Below are 14,876 nucleotides of genomic sequence, written 5' to 3'. Positions count from 1 at the left end.
TTGCCTTATTTTTCAAAAGTACAGGGTATTATCATCAACAAAATGATTTTCATTATTCCTACTTCTAGGTATGTATACACACACACACACACACACAGATATATAAAAAAAAATATTTACAAAATGGATTTTTAGGGATACTCTTGATCGGGTGAATCGGCAGTAAAGGATTCATACCGCCAACCCCACCTAGTAGCACTTAAGGAATCTTCTTCTTGTTGTTGATACTTCTATGATTAGTATAGATTGCTGAGGAAAAAACTTATACTCACAAATGCTTTCACAAACTGAATGTATAAAAATTAGCATAATGATACAAAATACAACAAATTAGAGGTGTTATAAAATATAAAATTTTTCTTCTAAAATTTTATATGCATATTAGGGAACACTTGCTATCACTATCAAAAATTATGACAAAGAAAACAAGAAACAGAAACTACTATGAGAAACAGAAAATAAAACTGATAAGCATAAACCTATTTAGTTAATATTTCTAAAATTAAATCAAATTAAAAACTAAATTAAACAAATACTCACTTTTGTCCTTCAATCAAATAACAATTAAAAAATATGATTAAAATAATAAAAGTACAAAACAATACAAATTACAAATATTATAATAAAAAATAAAAAAAAATATTATAGTTATTTTACTTCATTATTATATTTCGAAGTTCACTTTATAAGAACAGTTTTATTATACATGACAATTGGAAAATAATAAAAATATTTTGAAAATGAGTTTTTTTTTTTATTTTTTTGAAATTTTATGGACATTTTTTTTTTAATTATATTTTAAATTCAAATGATCATTTTATTTTTATTTTAATTAAAATGTATGCATAAAATGAATGATATAATAAAAAAAAAAGTTAATTCTAGATATTTAAATATTCTGGCAACAGGTTGCCCAACCAACTAAAAACCATAAATTTTGGCCTTTTTTGTTTTTGCAAGCAAATGAATATCGACAACAGAAATAGAAACCTGACAACATAAACAAATACGTTTTTATAATTTGTTTCTTCATTGTACAAAAACAAAAATAGAAAATAGAAAACAAAAAAGATACCAAATAGACTTTAACATTTCCTTCTAAAATTCTACTTAGAAGGAAAAAGATTGCGGTAATAGAACATGTCAAAAATGCCATCCTTACAACAAACCCAATTACAACAAAGCACTATTAATTTGTTTTTAAAAAAGAAAAAAAAATGCACATTCAATCCACAAAGCATGTACCCAGATGCTAGCAGCTATACAAATAATTAGGCCAAAACAAGGGAATCCAAGGTTCTTTCTACATCTAATATTGTGAATCCACCAAAAAATAAAAAAATAAAAGATGCAAGGCCACCATACATAATTTTTCTCTTTTTGTGATAAAAAAGAAACTTCATTAAGAGAAGGAAAAATAGACAAAGAGGATAAGAAATCTTCCTAAAACAAAACAGAAGCCAAAAAGAAAGGAAGAAGAAAAACGCACACAAGAAAAAGCCAAAAAAAAATATCAAGCTAAGAAAACCTTCCAAAGATCAAGGTAACCAAAACTGACAAAACAAAAAAGAAGAAACTCACAATGAAGCAAAGAAGACGACCCTATCCTAAATCAAATCAATAGAAAAAGTGATCATGAAAAAAAAAAAAAAAAATGAGCAATTTTCTCTGGCTAAACCACCCAAACTACAGCAAAAACTCCACACCATCATAATCTCCTCACATCCTTATGCCTCTTAAAACCTCCCAAAATCAACAAATAAGACTCCAGAGAACAACAACGAAAATACTCTTTTAACAAATCACAAAAGCTTATTCCATAAATGCTGAGTTACAAAGCAATGAAGAAAGGAGTGAGTATGAGACACACTACTGGCATGACACAGCAAGCATACAGGAGACAAGTCCTTCTAAGGTCTTCTAATCTACAACAGATTGTTGGTGTTAAAGGGTGACCATCAACACAAAGGTATAGAGAATCTTAAGTTTCCACAAACAAATGGCAAGACAAAAATAATGATAAGAATAAATCAGATACTTACAAAAAGATTTACAGTAGAACACACCAAAGACATCCAAATTATAAGCCCTAACATAGCCACTATAGGAATAACAAAAGGAATCCAACAAATTATTAGGGAAAGAAAGCTCCACAACCGCCATATCATTAAGATTACTTCGAAATGAAAAGTCTAACAGAGATAATTGCCATCAATAATCAAAAACCCAAAAAAAAAACTCAAGCCTTACATTCCCATCTAAAAAAGTAGCACTAGACAAGCAACCCTATATCCATCTCCTCCATTTAGATCCAAAGCTGAATCTATCTAAAAAAATTATCCAACAAACTCCAACTAACTAGATCATATGCCTTTTCAAAATCCAACTTAAAAACAACACCCTCGCACTTTCACTTCACCACCAACACAGCATCTATAATTTGCCTCCTACAAACAAAAGCACTCTGAGAATAAGAAATAGTAACGCTCGAGACGGCTCGACTTATCAACTATAGCCTTTGCAATAACCTTATCCACACTAGTCACAAAGCTAATAAGCCTGAAATCCTTCACATTAATAGAACGATTCTTTTTGGACAGTGGACACAAAGTGATAGAAGTCAAGTTAATCCCTTTACTCAATATTTTATCAGTCAGGACACAGAAAAAAACGTATTCAGATGCTAATAGAAAAGAAAAAAATTTTAAAGGAAAATGCCTTCTTTTGTCAGCCATATAGCCAAACAAAACGGCATAACTTGTCTGTGTTGTCTGGAAAGGCATAGGCCTTTTAGGAAGAGAATTTAAACATTTTGTTATCAAAAATATGAAGCAGGAAAGGGGATTAGGGCTCCAAACCCCTGTCCTTGTTTGACATCCATGGGAGATCAAGAGAAGCAATGACCTCACCATCCTTTCTAACCTAGTCAAACTCCGATAACTCCTCTAGATCACTCTCACTCCACCAAGCAGACAATATCTCCCCTACCTCTTCAATTTACTTCTCTGACTCTTGGTGATAATTTTGAAGTAGATTTTCTTCCCTCTGTTTAACACAAGCATGAACTGCTTTTTCTTTTAAATTTTCATTTTGAACAGTTTTCCCCAACTCTAATTGTTGGATCACGAACTATATTTAATTGATAGCACTGCAGCTATTTGTGCTCAATTTAATAACCATGTTTGAGAGTAATCAAAAGGAGCAGAGAATTGATTTTGTTTGGAACTTGGAAGTATAAAAAAGAAGCCGATCGTGAAGAATATTTTAGAAGCAAATTGCATGATCAATCTTGTAGTGAGGACCGTGACAAGATTAAAGCATTGTCCAGCTCGAACAAGAAAAAAGATGAAATCTCGTCCAAAGCTTCTCAAAGATGTTAGAAACCAGTGCAAAATGGCTTTTGAAAATTTCAAAATAGAAAATTAAAAGCAGTTAACTTCTTGAGGAGATTGAGATTGGTCCACTAGCAGGATGCAAGAGCATGTCTTCTCCAACAGTAAGAGATTTTGGACAATAAAGAGTGGGTGGAACTCATGGTAGTGGGGCTGACTGTAATATCAAACCAAGATTTTTATAGATAAGTTCACAAGAATCACAACTTCCCAAGCCAAACAATCTAAACTTAACAAATGGAAAGAAAAGAGGAAAGAGACATGTATAAAAATTGGGTGCACTCTGTTCGACAATGCTCTCCCTCTTTTTCTTTAAAATAGAATAAAGGAGGAAATTTCATTAAGAGATAAAACACGAACAAAGTGGAGGATAATATATCCTCCTCTATAATAAATAAAATAATATATATTATATAAATACATACATATATGTGCATATAAAAGAAGAGAAAATAACCAAAAAATCAAAACAACAAAACCTGCCAATCTTCCTGAAAATCTGAGAACCACTTCCCCTTGAAACAACCAGCAGATAGCCCAAAGAGGGGCTAAGAAAACGGTTCTGTCCCAAAACAAAGGTAATGTCAAAGCCCTTACACTAAAAATATACACATCCATTTCCAACCAAATGCCTCAAAATACAGCAAGACAGGATACCTCTGCAGACAATTAGCATCTTTCTCCCTTTCTAAACCCTCTAAAAGAAGTAACCAAAAATGCCTCTATGGATTCCAACCAAAACCAACTCTGCAAAAAGAACTATCTACTCCACAAAACCCACACAGGCGAACAATGCCCCCCAAAAAAAAAAATGCAGGGAAGAGTCTCAGCATTATTATAACACATAATACAAATATCCAGGGGATAAGGCCTTGTAGGGCATCTCACTACAGCACATTGTTGGTATTAATTCTGTTTTAAGGACACTAATAGCCCCAAAATAAAGAAGGTAGAATAAATTTATCAAGAGGGAGAGAATTTAAGACTAGGACAATAAGTGCTCAAAAAAATAATGGAAAAATGAAAAACAAAAAGATTCACATGGGCATCAAATAATGGGTAAGGGACAACATGTCCGGGAATTCACTATTTGCATTGCTAAACTTGTTGAGTATATAGATTCACATGTTTTGATCCTATAATCTCACATATTTTTTGATGACCCGGAGCTCCAACTTGGACAAGTCCTTCGGACCCACCCAGACAGCACCAAACCATGGGGATGAAAAATAATCACATATATTAATATGCTTTAAATAATTTTTAGTATTAATAAATCTAAATATATAATAAGCATGTTAACTTGGTTTCTTTAGTTGCTATTGGGGAGAAGAAGCATGCATTTTCTACTTTTCACTACTTCATTATTTATAAGTGAAATTTAAACTAAGAAAACACAAATATAAAAGATATAAATATAGAATGTTTATATATCAAGCAAAATATAAATGCACAGAATAAAAATGTTCGGTCTCCAAATAGGTGGAACAAAAATACGAAAAATCAAATTGAAGGAACTTACAATATGCAAATATATGTGTTATTTAATGAGAAAAAGTTAGCTAAATTGGAATGCTAGTTATTAAAGAAATGCATACTAACTATTGAAGTAAATAAACCTAAAAATTAAAAACTTTAACATTCCAAATTAAAACAAAACAACTTAAAATTGAGTTTTTAAGCTTTAAATGAAAAAAAGAGGGGACAGGGGTGGGGGGAGAGGACTCAAATCAATTTTTTAGTCATTCACAACAATCTGGTAACGTAGGGGCCCATAGCAGTCCATAACATCCATCATTGTACCCAAACAAACGGTATCAACCAACACTATTGTGAAATGGAGGTCAGATATTGCCCTTCAGCAATCTTGAAAGCCATCAATACCATTACATAACAAATATGACCATTAAGCACCAATCTAGACTGTGCTTCTTAGCCTCTAAACCACATATCAAAATACTCATTATGTCGCCAAGATGTTTCAAATTTTTTTTTTTTTTTTGGATAAGAAAAAAATTTATTAAAGAACAAGCAAGATACAATGTTACAATGACAATATGTCCTCCAATAGCAAGGAACAAAAATCAAGAAAATTACAACAGAGCTGCCTTCTATTTCCTTTGAAGGTCCTAAAATGACAATCTCAAAAAAAAAAATCCAAACAAATGAACCAAGATGCTAAAAGCAAAGAACAAAAACCAAGAAAATTACAATAGGGCTGCCTTCCAATCCCTTTGAAGGTCAAACAGTAACAAAACTCAAAAAAAAAAAATCCAAAGGAATAACCCAAGAAAGATGCCAAGAATACAATTCAATCTCATAACAAACTAGGAGGGATTGTGCGATTCTACAAGGTTCTCGCATTCCTCTTGACCTAAAAGGTCCACAAGATAGTGAAGGCTGCACCACGCCATAAAACACAACAGTTCCCACTTGTGTGACGTGGTGTCAAACCCCCAATGTCTCATGAGCAAGATATCTCCCACATTCTGAGGAGCGACCTAAGGTTCACCAAAACGAGGAAAGGGATCATTCCAACAACGCGTTGCAACTTGAAAATGGAAAAAAAAGGGAAGTGTTCATTTCGTTGGACTGGCAGCACATCGAGCACATCAATTTGATTGAGTGCAATCCGATTGAAGGTCTGGATCTTAAAGGGAATCATTGCCTTCCAATGATGTGGCTCCAAGGGAAGAAGTTGGGGAAGGAGTTTTGAAGAGGTGAAGGAAAAAAAATTAGAAGAAAAGAGACTTGAAGATTAAACCTCCCAAACTCTCTCGTAGCAAGAACAAAACAATTCAACAGAGTAAGCAAGGTGGTAAACTCCTCGACCTATTTTCATTGACATTTCTAAAAATAATGGAGAACCCAAGAAAGAGACCATTCCCAAAAAAAAAAACATTAATTGGTGTGCTGTGAAGAGTAGAAAGCTTAAACAATGAGGCACCATCAACTCCAAAAAGTCCTCATCCACCCAAACATCCTCCTAAAACTGAACCCTATTGTCATTGCCCAAACAGATGAAAGAACAAATATGCAACCTGAGCAACGAATATCTAGGGGCTGGCATAAGAAACAATGCCACTTCCTCTAGTCTCCCACCCAGTTCGATGAACACCATATTTACTTTTTATCACCTTGTTCCATAGTGAATTGACCTTTAAGGGGGGCCTCCACAACCATTTACCACTTAGAGAGATGTTTTTGGAAACCAAATTACCAAGCCTTAGGGCCCCTTCTTGTTAGTCTTTTAAACAACCTCCCTAAGGAGAGTAAGGTGATCTCTCCTATCCTTCCCAAACCCTGACCAAAGAAAGTCACACATCAACCCCTCAAAAGCACTGGCTACACTCGTGGGGACTCTAAAAAAGGACAAGTAAATAGATATGTTGAAGAGAGAGGCCAACCTCTGATAGATAAGTATGCCTCTTCCACCGCTCCAACCTCCTAAGGACCCTCTTGATCACGAGGTTCGAGAAGGCCACAACATCAAGATTGCACCTTAATTGTTTTAAGTTGTCACCAGGTTTTTTAAATTGTCACCCTAGTACAGCGCATAAACCCACACCACTAGCTTGAAGAAAAGCATGTCTCAAAATCTCTGCATGGGAGGGCAGGCAAGACCATCTTGTTAGCTAGGATATGGTTTGCAAACCTAAGTCGGCGGGGGGCGTAGATATTGGGAATGTGGTATCTAAGAACATCTCGCTTAATGGCAAATGGCTTTGGCGGTTCCCTCTAGAAATTGAATCCCTTTCGCATAATAAGGTGATAAAGAGTAAGTACGGGATCAAACGGGATGAGTGGGAGATGAGGAGCAACAGCATCACTTCTCACGCTTGTCCCTGGAATTTTGTCACTCGGGTAGGCAAGCAGTTCTTTCTTCTTATTCAGTTCAAAGCAGGTAACGGCAAAAGAGTCAGTTTCTGAGAAGATGTGTGGGTTGGGGAGACCTTGTTGATGCTGAAAGTTCCTCATTTTTTAAGCTTTGTTCTCTCCATAATGCTCCTATTAGTTCTTTTATTTCTTTTAAGGGAGCTCCGTATTCTTAGGATTTTCATTTTTTCAGGAATCTCAATAAAAGAGAGGTTGATGAGCTCACTACCCTTATTTCCTCGTTGAACCAACACATTCACTTGTAGTGAGGATGAGAGTGGAAGGGGTATTCCTCAGATATTTTTTTACTTCTAAATTTTTTCTATTCAACTTTTGAAAACCCATAGCCCTAACCCTTTTCCTTGGAACTGCTTTGGCCGGCTAAGGTGCTAGGATTTTCAGAAGTCAATCTACCTGCTCACAGAGTTTGTGGGATACAGCAACTTTTCTAGCCTCCTTGTGGGTACACTCTTTGGGTTTCTTTGGGAGTCTTCCGCTGTTTGACCTTGCTAAAAATTGGAAGGCAGCGATCTTGTAATGAAGTTTTGGATTGTATTTTGTTTTTTCCTATTTTGGTATTTTCCATGCTGTTTTTTGGTTTCTTCCAGATTTTCTAGCTGGTTGAGGAGGACTCCTTGTCCTTCAAAGTTGTACTCCATTTCTAAGGTTTAATAAAATGTCTTCTATTTATATCAAAAATTAATCTCTATAAACACTTTATATATTACATTAATCAAGGTCCTAAACCACTAGAAATTTCACGCAATTATATATATATGATATATCTAACCCCTAATACCATAAGGGGCTTTCCTTTGGTGTTTTCACAATGCCAAATTTACCCCCTATATAAATATATTTTATTTTTTTCATAATAATTAATAATTGAGGATATAATTGTAAAAAAAAACTCAACCCCTTAAAAGCAAGAGATTATTCAAATTTCAAATCTCTACCTAAAATACCCCTATAACTATCCATAAATATCCTAAAATTGGCCTTATAACTTATCATAATTGCTCTATTAAACAAATTTAAATACCTTTTAACTCCTAATTATTTTCTTTACAATTATTTCTTAAAATATATAAAATTAAAAAACCACACACGTTGTCACGAGGACATTGATGTCAACAGCCTCTTCTAACATCTTTCCTAGTGCATCTCATTAAACAATTTAACATTTAATCAATTTAATAATTATTAGTATTAATTAGTATCATAGAAATTTATATATTTTCTTCATTAATAGGTCTATAAATAGCAATTACTTGTTACTTATTATACCTTTAGCGTAGGGATGAAGTCCCAATCTCATGAGATTAAGTCCATGGTAATTATTGTTGGTCCTTAGTATCATCCTCTTGCACTGCTCATGCAAAAACCTTTGGAACTTGGCCACGTTTCTGATGAGGCAGTGGTTACTACCAGAGAGTTATGGGCTTGGAAAGGTATCTGCTCTAGCAAGGAAAGGAAGAAAGCTTTGTCCATCATTCCCCCAACATCTTTTGGTTTGCGTGGAGAAAAAGAAATAAGAGCTTTCAAAGAATTAGCTAAGCCCTTACATGTTATTAAGGACCATTGAATTGCTAATATAACTAGTTAGCATGTGGCTTGTTTTGATTGACATTTGTAATTCTTCACTTTTTTGACACCCTGAAGCGTGGGTGATTTCCTTTTGTTTGTTTGTACTTGGGTGGCATCCCCTTGATGCCCTTCAAAAAAATTTTCTTTACTGATCCAAAAAGATCATTGGTCCTTAATATCTCATTTTTAAAATATGTATGTGTGCATATACGCACACAACACATAAATACATACATACATAAATACATACAGATGTATGTATGTATGTATGTATGTGTGTGCGTGCGTGTGTGTATGTGTATGTGTGTGTATGGATATAGCTAGTACTAATATGTGATTCTAAATTCCTAATGCTTATCAATATTGATTAGTACTAGCTATATGCACGCACACACACACACACACATACACACACACACACACATATACACATACATAGATACATACATACATAATATTATATCTATGTATGTATGTATATATGTGTTATGTATGTACACAGCTGGTACTAATCAATACTGATAAGCATTAGGAATTTAGAATCACATATCATATCAACCGGTGTTATGATATTGATTGTTGATCAAATTATCACAAGACAATTTTGCTTGGTATGAAATTATATTCACAATTTTGCTTGGTATGAAATTATATTCATACTACCAATTTCAAATATTAAATGTAACACATAAATTTTAAAGATATATATAATTTTATATAGATATATGCATACATAATACACTCTTCTTTTTTCAAAATCCCCTTGCATCACACGGGCTACAAGCTTGTTTTCCATCAAAATCAACATTGAAATGATAATATCTTCTTCATCCTTGTATCTACCATACAAAAGAACCTGATGAAAGGAGGTTGCCAATGAAAGCTACTCCTTGCCACGTCAAATGATGAACATGAAGAACTTGAATAGAGATTGGATCTTATTATTTTTTTTAAAACAAAAGAAGACAAATTCATTAAGGAAGAAAGAATGTACAGAAAAGTAGAATAAGAGATCCCCTCAATCAGAGCAGAAAAAAGAAAGGCAAAGCATCAATTAAACCACCAAATATAACCAATCCTGTTGAATGTCATATAAGGTCACTCCCTTGAAGCACCTCGAACTAACAACCAGAACTGGGCTAAATAATGTATCTTATCCCAAAACATGGAAATATTCAGCTTCTTCCTAGAAAAAATACATGATTTAAGCTCCAACCATAAACCCCACAACACTGCAAAAAAATGCACATCTCCATGCTCATGGATGCAGATCCTCCTCCACCCCTCAATAAATTTTAAAAAACAAAAACTAAAAAAATTTTTAGCAAGATCGAACACAACAACCAGAATTAAATTACTTTATTAAATGTTTTTTTATAAGAAAATTTTATTCATTAGAAAAGGAAAAAACAAAAACAAAACAAAACAAATGGAAAAAAAAAAAAAAAAGCTTTGGTGGACAAGACAACCCAGCGAAAAAACAATTACAAAAGTGCTACTCTACAATCGCTTCGGAGGTCAGACAACTAAATTTCCTGAAAAACTCCCAGTGTGTGCCCAAACAGAAACAAGCAGCATAAAGAAGCAGTTTACACCAGCCACCCCACTCTTTGCCATGTTGGTCTTCAATCTCGAGAACTCAAAAGGCTTATAAATTCTCAGCAAACTAAGAATTTTTTAAATTTTCACAACACTATTGACAACAAAAAATATAGTACAATCAGCAAACTAAAGGAGAAACAGTGAGACACCTTAACCTCCTTCCAAACCTACCATTCATGGTTTTAAATAGCTGCCATGACCATTACATAATGGCTTTTTGGGTAACCAGTACCATAACACACTGCCAAATCAATGGGAAGAAAAATCAAAGTCGTAGTGGGCCAGTGGCCATTACGAACCCCTAAACACTACATAACAACCACTTAAGGACTATTACACAAAAAACTATTTTTTAAAACCTTCAATTCTCTTTTTCCTTTTTTTTTTTTTTTTTGTTTTCATCTTTCACAAATTATTCTCGATAAGCAACCCGAGGAAGTGGGTGGGGGGAGATTAAAATAAGGATGATGCAATAATTAATAATTTAATATGAACATAGTTTTGTAAAAATATATATTTATTTTGATAATACTAGTAATTTGTTTTTTCTTTTTTCTATTTTTCAACCTTCTATTTCTTTTCTATTTCCTTTTACTCGTTCAAGTTGTTAGTACTTTATTTCTTTAATGACAAATTTTGTGATTTTATACTATAGTTTTAAAGCTTAGGACATTGTTAATCTAAATTTATTAGATTTCTCTTACTTTAACAAAAAAAAAATGATAGAACTTTTTAACTTATTGTATTATTTGTATGACTTATGTGCCTAATAGATTAGTGGAATGTATAATGATTTTTTTTTATTTATTAGTTTATCAAACATATAAGTGGGGTGTATAATGAATTTTGTTTTATTAGTTAACTTATCAAGCATATGATTAATGAAAAAGAGAACACACACACATATATATATATAAAATTTTTGTAATTAAATAATTTATTAAGTTGATCTAATGGATCCAAAAATGCACAAAAACTCTTCTTAAGAAGAGTTAAGAGTTTAAAACATGTAAACATATTGAAATGCATAAGATTGTGTGTGCTTGGAAAAAATTCACAGCCATTACACCCACTTCTCATTATGTAACATCCAGTACTCCGACTATGTCACGCTACTCACTACCGCTATTTAAAACTATGCTACCATTAGACCTCTAATCCCTCCTAGACCCTGGTATGAGTGATTCATTCTACTTAACCCATCAACCAACAAAGTAGATAAAAAAGGAGAAAGGGGATCCCTTTGCCTCAACTCCCAGAAAGCTCTAAACCACTCACTAGGTTGCCCATTCACAATTCAGCCATATTGGTCAAGTACGAACATCCTTCAACCCACTTCCTCTCCCAAAACCCCCCTAGTCAACACCTTATCCGGGAAAAAAAATAAAAATAAAAAACTTTTTTTTTTCGAAAAAATCCAATTTTAGAATGACAAGCCCGCTTCCCCACTTGACATCTTCAACCACCTCATTGGCTACCAATACTGCATCTAAAATCTGTTCTGTCTTAACAGAAAGCACCCCCCAAAACCTCTCAAGTCTCTCTGACAAAACCTTTGCTAAAATCTTATAAAGGCTAGTAACCAAACTGTTAAGACCTAAATCTCTCACCCTCCTAAATCATTCTTTCTTGGAATGAAGGCAATATAGGTAGAATTCACACTTTGCCCCCCACCCCATTGCAAAGGAACTCATTAAAAACCTCACAATATCCTCTAGAATGACCTCCCAAACTATAATCAAAAAAGGCAATCATAATGCCATCAGGCCATAAAGCTTTTTCCCTTTCCATCTCAAACACCACTCCCTTAACTTCCTCAACAAAATCAAATAGCCTCTCTAACCAAAGAGCTTTATTCCCTCCCAATTGCTGTATGACTTCTGCGGAACCTAGTCTTTTGCCTCACACTTCTCTTGCTTAACAAGAAAATTATTCAACTCATTCTTAAGAGGAACTCTACCCCCAACCATAACCTCACACAGCTTCATCCTATCCAAGCACTGAACCTCGTGCAAAATGCTACCCTTCTTAATTCTAGCATCACCAAAAACCCTCTAAATTTCACCTTTTCAAAACCTATTTAGATGCTCCAATTTCTTCATAAATTTAAACCTTCCCACCCGTCAAGAACAATCTCTTCAACTCTCTCCAACCAAGAATGAAAAGTGCAATGAGACAACCACAAACATAGTTGCTATTTCCCATAGATTATTAAAGTGTGCCCAATAATGTGTGTTCACCACATCCCTTCCATAACTTACTGCATCTATTCATAAATTTATGGTGAAGACAATAACCCTACCACAATGCAAAACCCCACAATAAGAGATCAAAGAAAAGCATATATCTTAAATCTCCACAAATGCATTCGATACCATATTAATTTAGGTCCTAGATGGTTAAACCACTTCTAATTTCACGTAATCTAATATTCATATGTACAAACAATAGAGTGGAGGTTGTTCACATGGATGTTGACATGGCCAGCCCCCATAATATTTTTCCAAGGGCGCCTCATTAAACAAGTTAACATTTAATTATATTTTATATCTATTAACCAAAAATATCACTAAACAATTTTGGTAGGTCTATATTGGTAATACTAATATAGAATGTTCAATTTCCAATATGATCTTCAAAGAATTTTTTAAAATATTTTTTCTTTTTCTTTAACAATTCCCATGCATTACACATCCTACAAGTACGTTTTCTCATCAAAATAAACATTGAAATTATAGTATCTTCTGAATCCTTGTGTCTATCTTATTTAACCCCCTAAACAAAACAACTCAGCACTTTCTACTTCCAACTCCCAAAAAATTTATCCTACAAGTTTATTCCAACACCCCCCCCCCCTCGATTTTAAAAAAAAAAAGTGAGACCATGCAGTCTATGCCCACTTGTGGTCACTCTGAAATATGCTATGCATAAAAAAAGGTCATTCTGTTTGTGCTCATAAAAGGGCTACATTCCTTGTGACTGCTATGTTTAACAATCATTTTTAACAAGTACATAAAAAAGTGACAATGGGAGGGTAAAGCCCCACACAGGTTGGCAACTCAAACTCGCATAATACAACTGGTAACCATAGGTGGTTACCACTATTCACCCTCTTCCTCCTCCCCCTGCAAGAGAGAGAGAGAGAGAGAGAGGCAAGGCACATTTATTCAAATAGCTCAGTCCACCTAAATACTTTTTGTCTTTTTTATCTTTTTTGCAGGGAGGGGGGGATTGACAAAGAAATTTTTGGGTCATAGGACTTAACAGTGTATGAAAAAGAACCAACAATCGAGCGAATAGAATTGCTCCCTCCCCCACACAAGGACATGGGTTAAAGACCAACTAATGACACCACAGCCAGCCACAAAGCAGCAGATAACCAAAAATGCAAACATCTGCAACCAGGAACTGACAGTAAATGAGCAAAAGCAAATGGAAAAACACGAATCTGACATAAACCCCTAAAGTTCCATCCGGTTTCTGTGAAATGTAGGAAAATAAATTTCATTAAATTTTAATCTTAGATTTTTTTTTCCATCGAAAGGGGGACCATAGAAGAAAGCAAACCATCAATCAGCCGAGCCTCGCGCTGTCGTGCAACTACTTTGGCATAGCTGAAGGGGATTTCACTTTTAAAGCAAATGCTTCAAGTTTCATTCTGCACCCTTTCTCTGAGCTGTCTCCGTGACCCAATGGAACACCAAATCGCAAACGCTGATAAAAGCACGCATACAAGAACAACTTCAGGAAGATCAAAAGCGCAACACCGTAATTACAACTCAGAACCAGCGATTGAACCACACAAACAATGCAATACAATGGTACGAGCTGTGACCAAACTGCCCAGCCCTAGAAGCCCATAACCCTGGGGTGGATTTGGACTATAACAAGATATGGTGGTTGGAGAGATCAAAATAGGGTTTCCAGACAGAGAAAGCGTGGCATGCACTTACAGAGAAGCCTCCGTTGAAGCTTGAAATTTATTTCGTAAATCTCTTCGATTCGCAAAATTAGGGTTTTGATCGGTTGTAGAAATGGGCGTATCGAGAGCTGGAAGACGGAAAGAGCAAAAGAAGGTGGGGGTCGCGGAAAGATAAATGTGATCGAAATAGAGCGAAATTTCAACGAGCAGTGGAACAGCACTCCGGTTCGGGTGCGAGGCCGAGGCTTGAAAACCTAAGCTGTTGTTCGGATCCGAAGCTGAGGCTGTCATTAACGGGGAGTGGTGCTTGGGAGCCTGGGTGGGTAGGTTAGGGCAATTGCAAGTGGGAAAATGCTTAATTGATTCATCATATTCTTTATGAGAATTAAAAAAAAACTCATTTCATACTTTTTCAATTGCATGAGATACCAATCAAAATCTCACACTCTATGTCATTTTATCCAAATTCAATTCCAAGTCTTGAAATTCATATTTTT

General features: G+C 34.6%; 1 protein-coding gene across 9 annotated transcripts in view; it reads right to left on the bottom strand.

Moving 5' to 3' along the window:
• LOC131146309 (uncharacterized) overlaps positions 1-14,639 on the bottom strand; it is a 33,547-nt gene extending 18,908 nt beyond the window's left edge. For 6 of the 9 annotated variants that reach the window (XM_058095823.1, XM_058095830.1, XM_058095824.1 and 3 more), the window contains exons 1-2: positions 14,411-14,639; positions 14,025-14,171 (exon numbers count right to left, since the gene is read on the bottom strand). The gene's annotated coding sequence lies outside the window, so the exon portion shown is untranslated. Of the gene's footprint in view, positions 1-14,024 lie in introns of all 9 variants that reach the window. The other 3 variants (XM_058095829.1, XM_058095828.1, XM_058095825.1) reach the window with 2 other exon arrangements.
• Between the last annotated feature and the right edge of the window lie 237 nt (positions 14,640-14,876).

This window comes from Malania oleifera, chromosome 13 (genome assembly GCF_029873635.1).
Source record: "Malania oleifera isolate guangnan ecotype guangnan chromosome 13, ASM2987363v1, whole genome shotgun sequence".
Lineage (NCBI taxonomy): Eukaryota > Viridiplantae > Streptophyta > Magnoliopsida > Santalales > Ximeniaceae > Malania > Malania oleifera.
The sequence above is the reverse complement of the archived record's forward strand: the minus strand, read 5'-3'. Positions and strand labels throughout refer to the sequence as shown.